The sequence below is a fragment of the Helianthus annuus genome, chromosome 3 (genome assembly GCF_002127325.2).
Source record: "Helianthus annuus cultivar XRQ/B chromosome 3, HanXRQr2.0-SUNRISE, whole genome shotgun sequence".
Classification (NCBI taxonomy): Eukaryota; Viridiplantae; Streptophyta; class Magnoliopsida; order Asterales; family Asteraceae; genus Helianthus; species Helianthus annuus.
Genome location: NC_035435.2, coordinates 53082872 through 53096660, shown reverse-complemented (window position 1 = coordinate 53096660; position 13789 = coordinate 53082872). Strand labels below are relative to the sequence as shown.

The following is a 13789-nucleotide window of genomic DNA, read 5'->3' as shown; positions in this document are numbered from 1 at the left end:
TTCCAACTCCAAACTTCATTTCCTTGTTTCCAATCCTCAATGATAGTGTTCCACCATTCATGTCTACTACTGCGTGGATCGTAGCTAGGAAGGGTCTTCCTAAGATGAGTGGTACTTCGGTATCTTCCTCCATATCTAGTATGACAAAGTCGGCTGGGAAAACAAATTCGCCTACCTTGACTAATAAGTTTTCAGCGATACCTTGTGGATATTTTACGGACCTATCGGCGAGTTGTATGCTCATTTTTGTAGGGCTTGTTTTTCATAGGCCGAGTCGGTTGAACATTGATGCGGGCATGAGGTTTATACTAGCCCCGAGATCGGCTAGTGCATTACGAATGGGGGATTCCCCAATCGAACAAGGGATTGTGAAGCTTCCAGGATCGATCTTCTTTTGTGGGAGTTTGTTGAGTAGCAAGGCGGAGCATTCTTCGCTTAAATTAACTAATTGCAATGATTCAATTTTCCTTTTATTAGTGAGGAAGTCCCTCATAAATTTTGAATATTTAGGCATTTGGGTTAGGACTTCAATAAATGGAATATTAACATGCAATTGTTTTAGTAATTTTTCGAACTTTGTGAATTGCTCATCGGTCTTTTAACGGACTAGCCGACCGGGGTATGGAATCAGAGGATTCTTGGTCGGTTCCTAATTTGGTATAGGAGCCGTCTCTTGTTGGAGGGTTGGCGAAGTTGTGGACTGGCTAGACTGGCTCGTTTCAGTTGAAGGCAATGGGGCCTCTTCGGGGCCCACGGTACGGTTTCTCAATGTGATGAGATGTACTTGTGCCTTTGGGTTGGTTTCGGTATTACTTGGTAACGCGCCTTGTGGTCTCTCGGAGAAATTTTGAGCTATTTGATTTAATTGTTTTTCAATGTTTTGAATACTAGCTTGTTGATTTCTAAAGTTCAATTCCAATTGTTGAAATCGATCCGAGTTTTTCTTTTCGGTGTCGGAGATGAGGCGAGATACAGTATCTTCAAGCCTTTCTCGTCCACCTTGTTGTTGAGAGAAATTTTGTGGCTCATTTCTTGGTTGTTGAAAGTTTGTTCGTTGGTTTAGATTTTGTTGGTTACTACCATTGTCGGATTCTCTCCAACCAAGGTTAGGGTGGTTACGCCATCCTTGGTTGTAGGTACCCGTTGGAGGACCCGACGGCCTAGGTCTATTATCAATGTAGTTTACCGTTTCTGTTTGATCATCTAATTCTTTCATACAACTCCAATTTTCATGTGGCCCACCACACCCTTCACAAGCCATAACCGAGGCCGCTTTTGTCATTTCTAACTTTTTGATTTTTGAATAAAGGGCCTCGATTTGGGCTTGTAAAGAAGTGCTTTGGTCAACCTTATGGGCGCCCGGGGCAATAGATTTATTGCCTCGGGGAGTGTGCCACTGAAAATTGGTTTGAGCAATTTCTTCAATTTGATTATAAATTTCATTTGGGCGACAATTACCTAAAAGTCCCTCGGAGCTAGAGTTGAGTGTTTGTCTTGTGTGTGGCAACAATCCATTGTAGAAAGTGGACACTTATTGCCAAACCACAAGACCATGATGAGGACACTTTCTCAGTAGCTCCTTGAACCTTTCCCAAGTTTCATATAAGGATTCCCTATCCTCTTGTGAGTATGTATTAATTTCAGTCATTAATTTGGCTGTTTTAGCAGGAGGGAAATACTTATATAGAAATTTTTGGGCTAGTTCATCCCAGGTGTTTACCAAGCCAACTGGGAGGGCATTAAGCCAAGCCTGAGCTCGGTCTTTTAATGAAAATGGAAACATTCGAAGGCGGATGGCGTCATTTGATGCTCCGTTGATCCGGAAGGTATCACATATTTCCAAAAAGTTGGTAATATGCAAATGGGGATCTTCATCCGCAAGCCCGTTAAAGGTTGCGGAATTTCGGAGCATTTGGATCAAATGCGGCCGAAGTTCGAAGTTGTTGGCATCGACATTCGGTGCATTAATAGCAGTGCCAAGATTACCTACGGTGGGCCATAGGTAATCCATGAGGGTACGTTGGTCCGCCATCAGAAGTAGGTCCCCTGAAACTTTCTCTTGGTTTTTAGCTTTACGTCTTTTTCTTAGAAAGCGTTCGGGTTCGTCTAAAGGCTCTTTTATGTCTCTGCTGGAACTGGAGCTCATACACTACGTAGAAGGTTCAAGTGTGCTGCCTGGGTTCCAAGTCCTGCAACGAAAACAAAAAAAAGAAAGTTGGTCAGAAGGTTCACCACGTCCCCATGCTCAATGAACACGGCCCGTGGTCGGAGATACAGTAATTGTTTTCCGGATGCCTGTTACTGGGGAGTTTGACACGGCCCCGTGTTGCACCGACATGGCCCCGTGCTCAGCTCTCTGTAACTCGGAAAATAAAAACTGCGAGTAACAATGCTGGCACGGCCCGTGTCCGACCAGGCACAGCCCGTGCTGAGCTCTGCAGAATCTGAAAAATTAATAAAAATCCTAAAAAATAGAAAAATAAGAAAAAATGATTAGGCCGTTGATTCCTAACTTTCTTCAAATCCTTGTGTCCCCGGCAACGGCGCCAAAAACTTGATGCGTATTTGGTGTGATATATTTTTATGTATATTTTTAGCCCTTTTTAACCACTTTAGTCAAGTTTTAAATTTATAAAACACGATATTTACTAACACCAAACATACATATGGGCAAGTGCACCCATCGTGAGCGTAGTATAGTGTTGGTAAGATACCGAGGTCGTCCAAGGACACAAGAGCTTTTAATACCGGTTTATCCTCAACGTCTAAGCAAATCAAAAATGTAGGAAAAGGGTTTTAAACTAGAAAATAAAAACTAAAATGCTGAAAATAAAAATAAAATAAATAAAAACAGATAGACAAGATGAATCACTTGGATCCGACTCGCCTTTAGTGCAACCTTTGATTATTTCCACACTTTTGCACTTTTTAAGAGATTATCTTAGTTATTGTAGTAGGCCCCTCTTTTGAAGGTGACGTTACTCTCAACCCAGTAGTTTGAGTCAGCAAGGATACAATCCTAAAGGGTCGGATTATTGAAAGATAATTAATTAAGTTATTAATGCATAATGTGGTAGGCCCCTCTTTTGAAGGTGACGTTACCCTCGGCTAAGTAGTCTGAGTCAGCAGGGATACAGTCCTAAGTAGCCGGGTTAAAGTTTGAATAGTAGTTTACATATGAGGGGATCAAAGAGTTTGGACCCCCGCCATCCAATACCATTGGGTATTGAAGGAGGTCCTACTAAATTTAACCCAGGTCCTTGCAGGATCTATACACTGAACAATGGCAAGACTCTTACCAAACCATTCCCTTAACCCCCGACCAGGTAGCCAACATATCTCCATATAGACCTTGGAGATATGAATGGTGAAAATCTTTTATTTTATATAGACAGTAAAATAATGCCAAGACACCACGGAAAAATGATAAGGAAGAATCACCTTCAACATATGAAACTAGTTATTAAAGTCATTAATACATAACCAAATAAAAAGTGCGAAAAGATTAAAAATAAAAAGTATTACACTAAATGCTTGTCTTCACCAAGTGATGTAAGAGACTTAGGCAAACATGGCCTTTGATTGTCAAGAACTCTTACGATCAATCTTGGATCCCGAGACTACTCACACACTCTATGATGGATGATGGATGATGGTGGTGGATGATGGTGTTGTGGTGGTGGTAGAGTGTGGGTGAAGTGTGAGAGAGGTGGTGTGCCTAGGGATGATTTGCAAGTGAGCCAAGAACCCCTATTTATAGCCTGAACAGAAGCTCGGGCACGACCCCGTGTCCATCCCTCTTCTCTTTTTTCATTAATTGCAGTTTTTCATCATTAGTTGACCACGCCCCCGTGTCCGCTGGGCACGACCCCGTGTGCAGAAGCGTATCTGTACTATCAAGATTTCCTCAGATTCTGCGAATCTTAGAGTTGACCACGGCCCCGTGTCTGCTGGGCACTCCCCCGTGGTGGGTGATAGAAGCTTCTACAACTTTGTCTTTTCTACTGACACTTAGGCACGCCCCCGTGCTCATTGAGCACGTGGTGTGTTCAGCCTTCTGTTCTCTTGTTTTTGCTTGGGGAGATGTTGTCGGGGGGTCGGGCATGCCACATGTGTTCCTTTTCTTGTATTTATGTTAGATTTAGCTGTCTTTTTTGCTTCTTTTGTTCATTTGAGCTCATTTAATCCTGAAAATGCAAAAGGAAGACAAAAACACACTTTTTCCAACATTAGTACTAAAAAAGGGTTAGTTTTATGCCACAATTGATGTAATTTATATGTTGCATTTTGTACACATCAAATATTTAAAAATTAAATAAAAACTAAATCCTGGTGTCGCTCGCGGGCCGCGTAGAAGTAAGCTTAAGCTTACGAGGGCAGCGACAACTCAAAGTCAGGGCGACACCCTAGCGTGCCACGTGTCAGCATCGTGGCAAGTCTACAACTGGCGAATCGGCGCAACTAGGCCCTACCCCCTATGTCGCGGGCCACGAAGGATTGACCTTCGGGCTAAGCGGGACGCGAGGAAGTGTTGTATCAGCACTATAAATAGGGTCGAGCGGTTTCAGTCGATGTTTGGAAACTTTATTTGTAAGTATTGAAGAAAATCTCATCAACTGGATCTCTGAAGAAGATAACAGTCCTGAAGAACACAACAAAATGAAGAAAATCAGTTGGGACAACTGAAAAGCAAAGTATCTACTACAAGGAATCACAAGTTGATCAAGAGTTGATTTGGATTATCAGAAAAAGACATTTCTGATGGATCTGATGATATTTCTGATGAAATATCATCAGTTTCTGACAAATTCTGATCATCAGACTTTCTGATGATTTGTTCACCAGAATTTTTGATGAAGTGGTTTATCAGAAATTCTGATGAAAGACCCACTTGTCTAAAAATCACAACTCTATCCTGCCACCCATGACCGAAGCATGACATTATTGGTTTTCATGATTACAAATACAACTTGAACGATGGATTCAATGAATATGTCAAATTGCTACTTTACGCAGGACTTATTGCAGGAATAAACAATAGTTTATTCATGTCCACAGCCGTCTATAAATAGAAGGCTCGAGAGGCAGAAGATACTTGAGTTTGAAGCTTAGCATTCACATACAAACACCCAAACTCCACTGCTCTTCTCACCCACAGAAATCAAGATTCATTTGTATTAGATAATAATCTTACAATCACCTTGTTAAACTAATTTGTTTCAAAGTGATATAAACTTGATAATTCTGTAGGTCTTGTTTCTTGAAAGTCTGATTTCCATTTCCGCACATCTTTTTCACATATACTGAAATCACTTGCCATATTACGTAAAAAGAAGTTGTTAAGGCCATACTGGGTCCAACAATTGGTATCAGAGCGGATTGAATAAATTATTTTCAAACGATCAATCGCTCTTCTTCTTTTTTCTAAATATGGCCATCTTTCAAACCTGGAATAATGCTTTCAACATTGGTTCTATGTCCAAACCTCCGACTCTGGTCAGGGAGGAATACCTCCAATGGAAAATCAGGATGGTCAATTTCCTTAATGGTCATGACCGAGCTCTGTTTAGATCCATTGAAAGGGGTCCACATATACCAATGACTGAAATACCTGCAATTCCATCAACTGACCAACTACCTGCTATCCCTGCCTCCCGAGCTCCCAAAAGTGAAATACTTTGGAGTGAGGAAGACAGGGAACTGGTAGCAGGGGATGAAAGAGCAAAATCACTCTTCATAATGGTCATCCCCAATGACATATTTTCACAAGTTGATGCTTGTGCATCAGCTAAGGAAATATGGGATCAGTTGGAAAATCTTTGTGAAGGAGGAGAAAGGATGAAAAGAAACAAGAGAACAAACAACGTATCATCCTATGAAAGGTTTAAAAGTTTACCTAATGAAAAGTTAAACGACACATATCAAAGGTTCACAAAACTTTTAAACGAGCTAAAGAAATTTGGAATAACTAAATCAAATGATGAAAGAAACATAAAATTTCTTGATGCTTTGCCTATAGAATGGAGGAGTCTCGCAATGACTTTGTCCTCAACCTTAGAACTAGGAAACATGAGTCTTCATGACTTATATAGCATCTTGATCCCCAGAGAGGAAGAAATATTTGAAGAAACCATTCAAAGAGGGGGATCTTTAGCTCTTATCTCTAACTCACAGAGACAAACAGCTTCCAATGATCCACAACCATCAAACAGCCAGGCCTTTGAAACTTCTGATTCATCATCAGATTTTTCAGCCTTTGCTGATGTAATAGCACTGCTCACCAAAACATTTGAGCAGAGGTTGAGAGGAGGAGGCCAGAGGTACCAGAGGAGTGATAGAAGGAGGATGGATGATAGATCTAAAGAAGAAGTTAGATCTAAGGATAAAGGAAAGTCTGAGGTGGTGTGTTACAAGTGCAAGCAAAAAGGTCATTATGTATCTGAGTGTAAAACCAAGAAGCTGAAAGATGTTGCTTACTATGAAAAGAAGCTTGAGGAAGCTAAGAAGCAACAACAGCAAGTCAGCCTAATTGCTGGAACAGATACATGGCTATCTGACGATTCTTCTGATGATGAAGAAGAAGAAATGGCCAACTTCTGTCTCATGGCACTTTCTGATGACACACCAGAAACTTCAGGACAACAGGTAAGTTTAGACAATTTTAATCTTGAACACAAGCTAAATGAGCTCATGTCAGATTTTTTAAACTTGCAAGTTAAACATCAATCAGATGGTAAAAAATCTGATGAGTTGCAAAGGACCTTGAATAAAATCATTCTTGAAAACCAATTACTTATAGAACAAAGTTTAGATCAAAGAGCTAAAATTGAGTTCTATGAAAATGAAAGAAGAGATCTTTACAAGAAAATCAATGATAAAGAAATTAACGTAAGAGGTTTTCAAGAGGCAAAAGAATTCATAAATTTCATAGAGTCCACTCCAAAGAACAAAGGAGAAGGGTTGGGTTATGTAAGAACAAATAATAACAAACCCACTGTCTTTGTAAAAGCAACCCAACAGACTTCTGATAAATTTTTATCAAAATCTGATTCTGAAACTTGCAAATCAACATGTTCTGAATACTTTTTTGAAAAGCCAAATTTTGAACCAAAAAGAAGTGAATACAGTCAAGAGTTTGTAAAAACTCCAGAAGCAGTTCACTCATCTTTTCAAAACTATCCCTTCATTCCATCACAAGAAGGAAAATCAGAAATTTCTGATGATTCCTGTATGTGTGTTGAAATACTGAATCTTGTTCAACACCATCTCCAAAAGAAAAAGAAAAATTCTGTTAATGGCTCAGCATTTAACAGAAATTCTGATGAAAGGTCATCAAGAAGAAATAATAGAACCAGAATATCATCAGAAAGTGTACCCAAGCATGCCTGGGTACCTAAAACCCTCTAATCATTCCATTTCAGGACCATCATGTGCAGCAGATCTGGTACTGCGACTCAGGAAGCTCCAAGCACATGACTGGAGATAGGAGCTTACTAAGCAACTTTGTCTCAAAACTGAGTAAAATGGTGAATTTTAGAAATGAAATAAATGAAAGGAATATCTGACCATTGAAGAGAGTAGCCTATATAGGCTCCAGGTATATTCTGCTAAATCATGGCCAACATTGTGATAAAGTTCTCCTTGATTTGTAACTTGTTTAAATAAAAAAAATCATAAAAAAATGCATTTCTGATAAAACACCAGAAGATCTGATAAATTATAAAGAAAATCTGATACTTCACCAGAAAAATCTAACAAACTATCAGAATTTCTGGTAACAAATCCGAAAACTTCTTAAAACAAAATTGTTGAATGATTATTTGAACAAATTCATACACTTCATCACCTTTATCCATAACTCAAAATTGACAAATTCATAATTTAAACTTGTGTATTTTTTTAAATTTTTAGTTTATTTTATTTTTTGTGAAAACGTCATATGACAGAAGATTTTCTGGAGATTGTCAATAGGTGTAGAGGTTTTTTTTTCATTAAATACACTGAAATGACAATAGTAGGCAATCATGATAGAAAACTGAAAAATAGCCGCCTAAATCATTTAATTAAGAGGGTTCAATCTGGGTTATTCTTAATGTCACTTGAGAAATCAATAAAATAACCAAGATTGTGGTAGACAAGATATAGTGGGTAGATAACATTTATGGCAGTTCTTAAATTTACTATATATGTCTACCACATTAAGCAAAGACAATCACCTTCATCTAGAAATTCAGAAAATCTCTTCATCTCCTTCTTCACAGTTACAGATCTTCAACTTAAAAAAAAATGCTTACCATACGAGCTGATCGTTTCCCACTTCTTTTACATCCATACCACAACCTCAAACTCAGAACCAGTTTTGAGGGTCCTCTCTGGGATGGATGTCAAACTGTGGTAAACATGCATATGGCAAGTAACCTAGGAAATGCTCTCACTGCCAACATAACAATATTCCCTGAAATCCTTCAGACATTCTGGCAAAATGCAACATTGTCAGAAAGTCAAGATAGAGGGTGGATATATGTTGAAAGTAAAGTTCTCAATCAAACTATCAGAATAACTGAAAATACCATCAGAACAGCTCTTAAACTCAATGATGACAACAATGTTCTGATGTTCTCAGACGATGAGATTGAAGAAACTTTGGAGCACATGGGGTACAATCCTGAAAATGATCCCAGAGCAATCAACAAAAATGGCTTTATCAAACCATGGCAGTTTCTGATCACTCAACTGGGTGCATGCTTCTCGAGGAAGACCATAAATCATCATGAAGCATCTAATAAGTTGTTAGAAATTTGCCGAGCTATCACATTGAAAGTTCCTTACAACTTCTCTTATTATTTAATGAGAGACTTTGCAAGCAACATGTGGTCAAGCAAGCCATTTTTGATGTATCCTCGCTTTCTGATGAAGATAATCACAAGTCAACTAGGCTTTGGTGGAATTCCTGCTGGTTATCAAAGAGCAGAGCTGGTTCTTCAACAAAATACAAGCATAGCTTTACTTAGACCAACAAATAAAAATTTTGGTTTAGTAACCGAACAATGGGTACTTCTTGAGATTGAATATGGAGATGGAATAGATATTGATTAAAACCCTTCATAAATAGATCTTATATGTGTAGATGGTATGTAGTATATATATGTTTATATAAATGCTACATGTTTTGCTTTAAATCTTGCTTTATAAGTAAAAAAATTTTTTAGCTAACAAGGAAAATCTGGTATGAATCAAATGAAATCCGATAGGATATAATAAATCATCAGAATCTGATAAAACTTATCAGAAACTTCATCAAATCATCAGAATTTGATTCAAATTCACCAGATGAAACTGAAAAATTTGATACAAAACATCAAAAGTAATTTTTCTTGATAAACAGGAAGGATCGATTGCAAAAAAAAAAAAAAAAAAAAAAAAAAGGTGACAAATTTAAGGGGAAAAACATATCAAATTCTGTTGACTTCTGTTGACTTTATTTGATCAAAAAAAAAAGGGAAGGAGGAAGATGATCAAAGGAAATACATATTCCTCAACAGAAATTTTTTTTCTGAAGACATGGAATTTTGACTTGCAAGAAAAGAAAGAATGAAGATGAAGAAAGCTAATTGGACCTCCTCAAAAGAGTAGGGTCCACAAAGAAGGAAAGGTGTCATACAACCGATAATGTTTTTCAAATCTAAATTCAGATGAAGCACTTCAGTGAAACTACAAAAAGAACAAGTTGAAAGGGCACAACCACGATTACATGATTAATCATCATTAAAGTCTTGATACCCACGATCTAACGGTTATATCATGAATCAAAAACCGACATCCCATGATCAAACGGTATAAAAGACAATTAATGATCCTTTAATCGCCACTACATGACACGTTCCATATCCTCTCAACTCCATAAACCCACAACACTCTGCTAAAAATCTTCACTATATAGCCCTTAGCAGAAAATTCAAAAATCATACCTTTCTCACAAATTCCAAACCAAAGCAAACTTTGTTCCTCACTCAAAAATCCCTAAATTTCAAACCCTAATTCACAAACTTCAAAAATGGCCGAAGTAAACCTCAACATCCCAATTGTTCAACATGATGTACCTTTCATTGAAGACAATAAATTTCTGCCAATGAAGGAAAACAATTTGCTGATGAATACAGAGCATTCAGAATATGATGTGAGATGTCAACTTCTGATAGAATATCTCATGAACTGTCCAATTTCAGGAGCTCTAACAAAAGAGAAAGAAGTACCAGAAAAGCTGCTACAACAATTTGTTCACACCTTTGATGAAGTTGAAGAAAACCAACTCTCTGCCCATGTATGGGAAAATGTTTTCGTAACATTAACTCCTGCAAGGGTAAGAGAATGGCTTGAACTACCTATTCTTGATAACTATGTTGAAGCACCAAGCAGGAAAGAGCTATTAAGCTTTATTGTTGGGCTTGGTTACAAGAACAAGAAGATCAACAAAATTGGTTCAATAAGAAGAAATGAACTACCAGCAATATGGCAAGTGATGATGGAAGTGTTGAACAAATGTCTCACTTCAAAAATTGGAGGAACTGATCAGATTAATCAAGCTATTCTAACAATCATGTATGGACTCATAACTGGGTTCAGAATTGATTATGGATTAGAAATTTTTAACCTGATCAAAAGGTCAATCATCACCAAAAATGGAAAAATAATCTCACGTCTGCCATATCCGAGATTAATTTCTATTTTCATTTTTGAAACGTTTACTGCAAGAGAAATGGAAATTCCAATTCTGGAATATGTGGAAATCAGAAATTATGAGACCTTGGAGTGCTGCAGGGTCATGGAAGTCAGATTTTGATGTACCTATTCTGCCAGAAAATATGATGGATCTGATACCAGAAAACTCATCATACAGATCAGAATATCTGAGAATGTTAAGTAAGCAAGCAGAAACAAAAGAAGGATTTGAAAAGGTGTCACCCATGGAGCATGATGCAGAAGAATCAAGCACACCAAGAATAGAGCAGCAGGATGAATCTGATCCTCATCAAACTGATAAAGATGTGCATATGACTCACGCAACAGAAGAACATCATGCTGAAGGCTCACATATAGGAGAAACAGGTGCAACAAAATCTAAACTCAATATATTTTATACTTCTAAAAGTGATTCTGATGAATCAATACAACCAAAATATGAAATATTACAAAGAAGCACTGTTTTTACAAAACAAAATGTGAGTGAAACAAAAGACCCATTTTCTGAGCCAGACTCTGAGGAGGAAAATGTGGTAACAACAGGTGGAGATCAGTTCACTGATCAAGGAATCTTGGATGAGAAAAATAAAAGTTTCTCAACAACTCATGGAGAACCTGAAAGGGTTCAAGGATGTGAGGAAAACCAGGACTTGAATTTGTTTCAAGTTTCTGGTGAAGGAACAGAGAATTTGGATACTTCCAGTCCTCTTAACCTCTGAACATCAGAAAATGTGTTTTCTGGTGGTGTTAGAAGAGAAACATCAGTTGTTTCTCCTACTTTCCAAGAACAATCATCTATGTCTCCAAAATAACTTCATAAAGAACTTGAAGATAAAGCTGCTACTGAGAAAACAGTCATGGATGAAAAACTTGATCTAATACTGGAAGAAATCAGAAATCAAAAACCAGAAGTCAAAGCTCTATTAGAGACTATCAAAGCTATGCAGAAACAAACTGAAGAAAATAATGTAGCTCTCAAAGAAATAAAAAAGTCATCAGAAAACAAAGGAAGTTCTTCAGAAATGGAGAAGGCTCTTAAAGAACTACATGATATCAAGAAAAAGATGACTGAGATTGCAACTGCAGGAGAAAGTTCAAGTTCAGGAAGGCTTCTTGAAGAATTACAACTTCTCAGAGCTAACAGCAGCAGTCTGACTGAGGCTTTTGAAAAGTTGATACTGGAATTAAATGAACAAAGAAATAAAGAAAATCAGGAGTTTCAGAAGATAAAGAAGCAAGAAGAAACAAACAGTCAAGCTCTTACTAACATTCACTTGCTAGTAAAAAGACTGCAATACAATGTTGCCACACTGGCAAAAGTTGATCTTCATAAACTAAAGACTCCAATTCCACAAGAAAGACAAGCAACAAAGTCAGAAAGTCCCCAACATCAACCAGAAACCATCCAACAAGAACAAATGAAGCAAACAGAAACCATAACAGCTCAAAAACAAAAGCAGACCATGGGTCCACCACCAGATAAACAAAAGTTACCCATGGGTCCTCCACCAAGCATATCAAAGCCAGACACTTCAAGGATCCAACATAAAGAATATACGTCAGCTCAACCATCAACTACAACCATCACTGGAGAAACAGAATTTAGCATAAGGATGGACACAAAAGAGAAGCGAAGAATGGAACATGAAGTGACCTCTTCAAAAAGGCCAAGAAAAATAATGAGAGTAGATTCAGAAGGCAACATCAAAGAATCAGAAGTGCGGGAAGGTGATCTACACACAATCATGTATCCAGAATAACATCTGAAGCACTACTATTGGAAAGGTCCAGAAGACAACCCAACAAGGCTACTCTCACCAATGAGTAAAGGTATTTATGAAGAAAGAAATAATGGCAGCTGGGTAATATTGCACAACAAATTAACCAATCCAATAGTATCAATTGAAAGAGTTGATACTTTGACTACTGGAGGAGGCTTACTAGGGAATGAAAGTCAAAACAAGTACACCCTAGTCAGAAAAGACAAAGATGTTCAAAAGGTTACTGATGCAGACCTGGCTGATAAAATTCATCCAATGGACATAGTCAAGATGAAGAACATCATTGATGAATGGAAAGGTGGTTCAGTAGTGATCAGGAGAGCTCTTGACAGTGTTAAAAGTGCAGGAGCGAAATTATACAAAAGAGCAGCATTAGCAGACTTTGATCTGTGTATCAATTTCGAGTATAGCACTAAAGTGTTAATACCTCCACCTAACACAATGATTCCAGCTGAAATCCCTTCAAAATTAGCAAGAACTGGTGCAATCTTTGACACACCAGAAATTTGTGCAGTCTTCAAAGATGCCCATGATGAGAAAGCTCTATTCAGAATCAGTGAAATTTGCAGGTATTCAAACCAAACTTTAAAGTACATAAGAAACTGCATAAATGAAAAATAAGAGCAACTCAAGATGAAAGGAAAGAACAATGAACAGCTAAGAAAGAAAATTGAAGATTGCATTGAAGATTGGATGGAAGCAAGAGAATGGTACAAATCAATGTACAAGGCAACTCAAAAGATAATTGATCACAAGAAAAAGCTGAAATCAGGAGACAAACACAGAAGTGGAGTGAAGATCAATTAAATGCATTGATGAGATAGTACTGTTTTTTTTAACAATGTTTAGAATTTGTTTTTCTGTTTCTTTTACAATGGTTGGATGGTCTATGCTTTAAGATTTATGTTTTATGCTTTATGTCTGTGGGACATAGTCACTTGATCTTTCTTTTTTAAGAATTAGTTAAAAGTTGTTTACATTTGGACATAGAGATAGTTCATTTTCTTACAATACTTAGGGGGAAACTGTTAGGAAACTTTATTTGTAAGTATTGAAGAAAATCTCATCAACTGGATCTCTGAAGAAGATAACAGTCCTGAAGAACACAACAAAATGAAGAAAATCAGTTGGGACAACTGAAAAGCAAAGTATCTACTACAAGGAATCACAAGTTGATCAAGAGTTGATTTGGATTATCAGAGAAGGTCATTTCTGATGGATCTGATGATATTTCTGATGAAATATCATCAGTTTCTGACAAATTCTGA

General features: G+C 37.6%; 1 non-coding gene across 1 annotated transcript; it reads left to right on the top strand.

The window, feature by feature from the left end:
* Positions 1–1547: 1547 nt before the first annotated feature.
* LOC118490834 lies at positions 1548–1654 on the top strand. Its single transcript, XR_004890059.1, has one exon. It is a non-coding gene; the product is annotated as a small nucleolar RNA R71 (small nucleolar RNA).
* The last annotated feature ends 12135 nt before the right edge of the window (positions 1655–13789 follow it).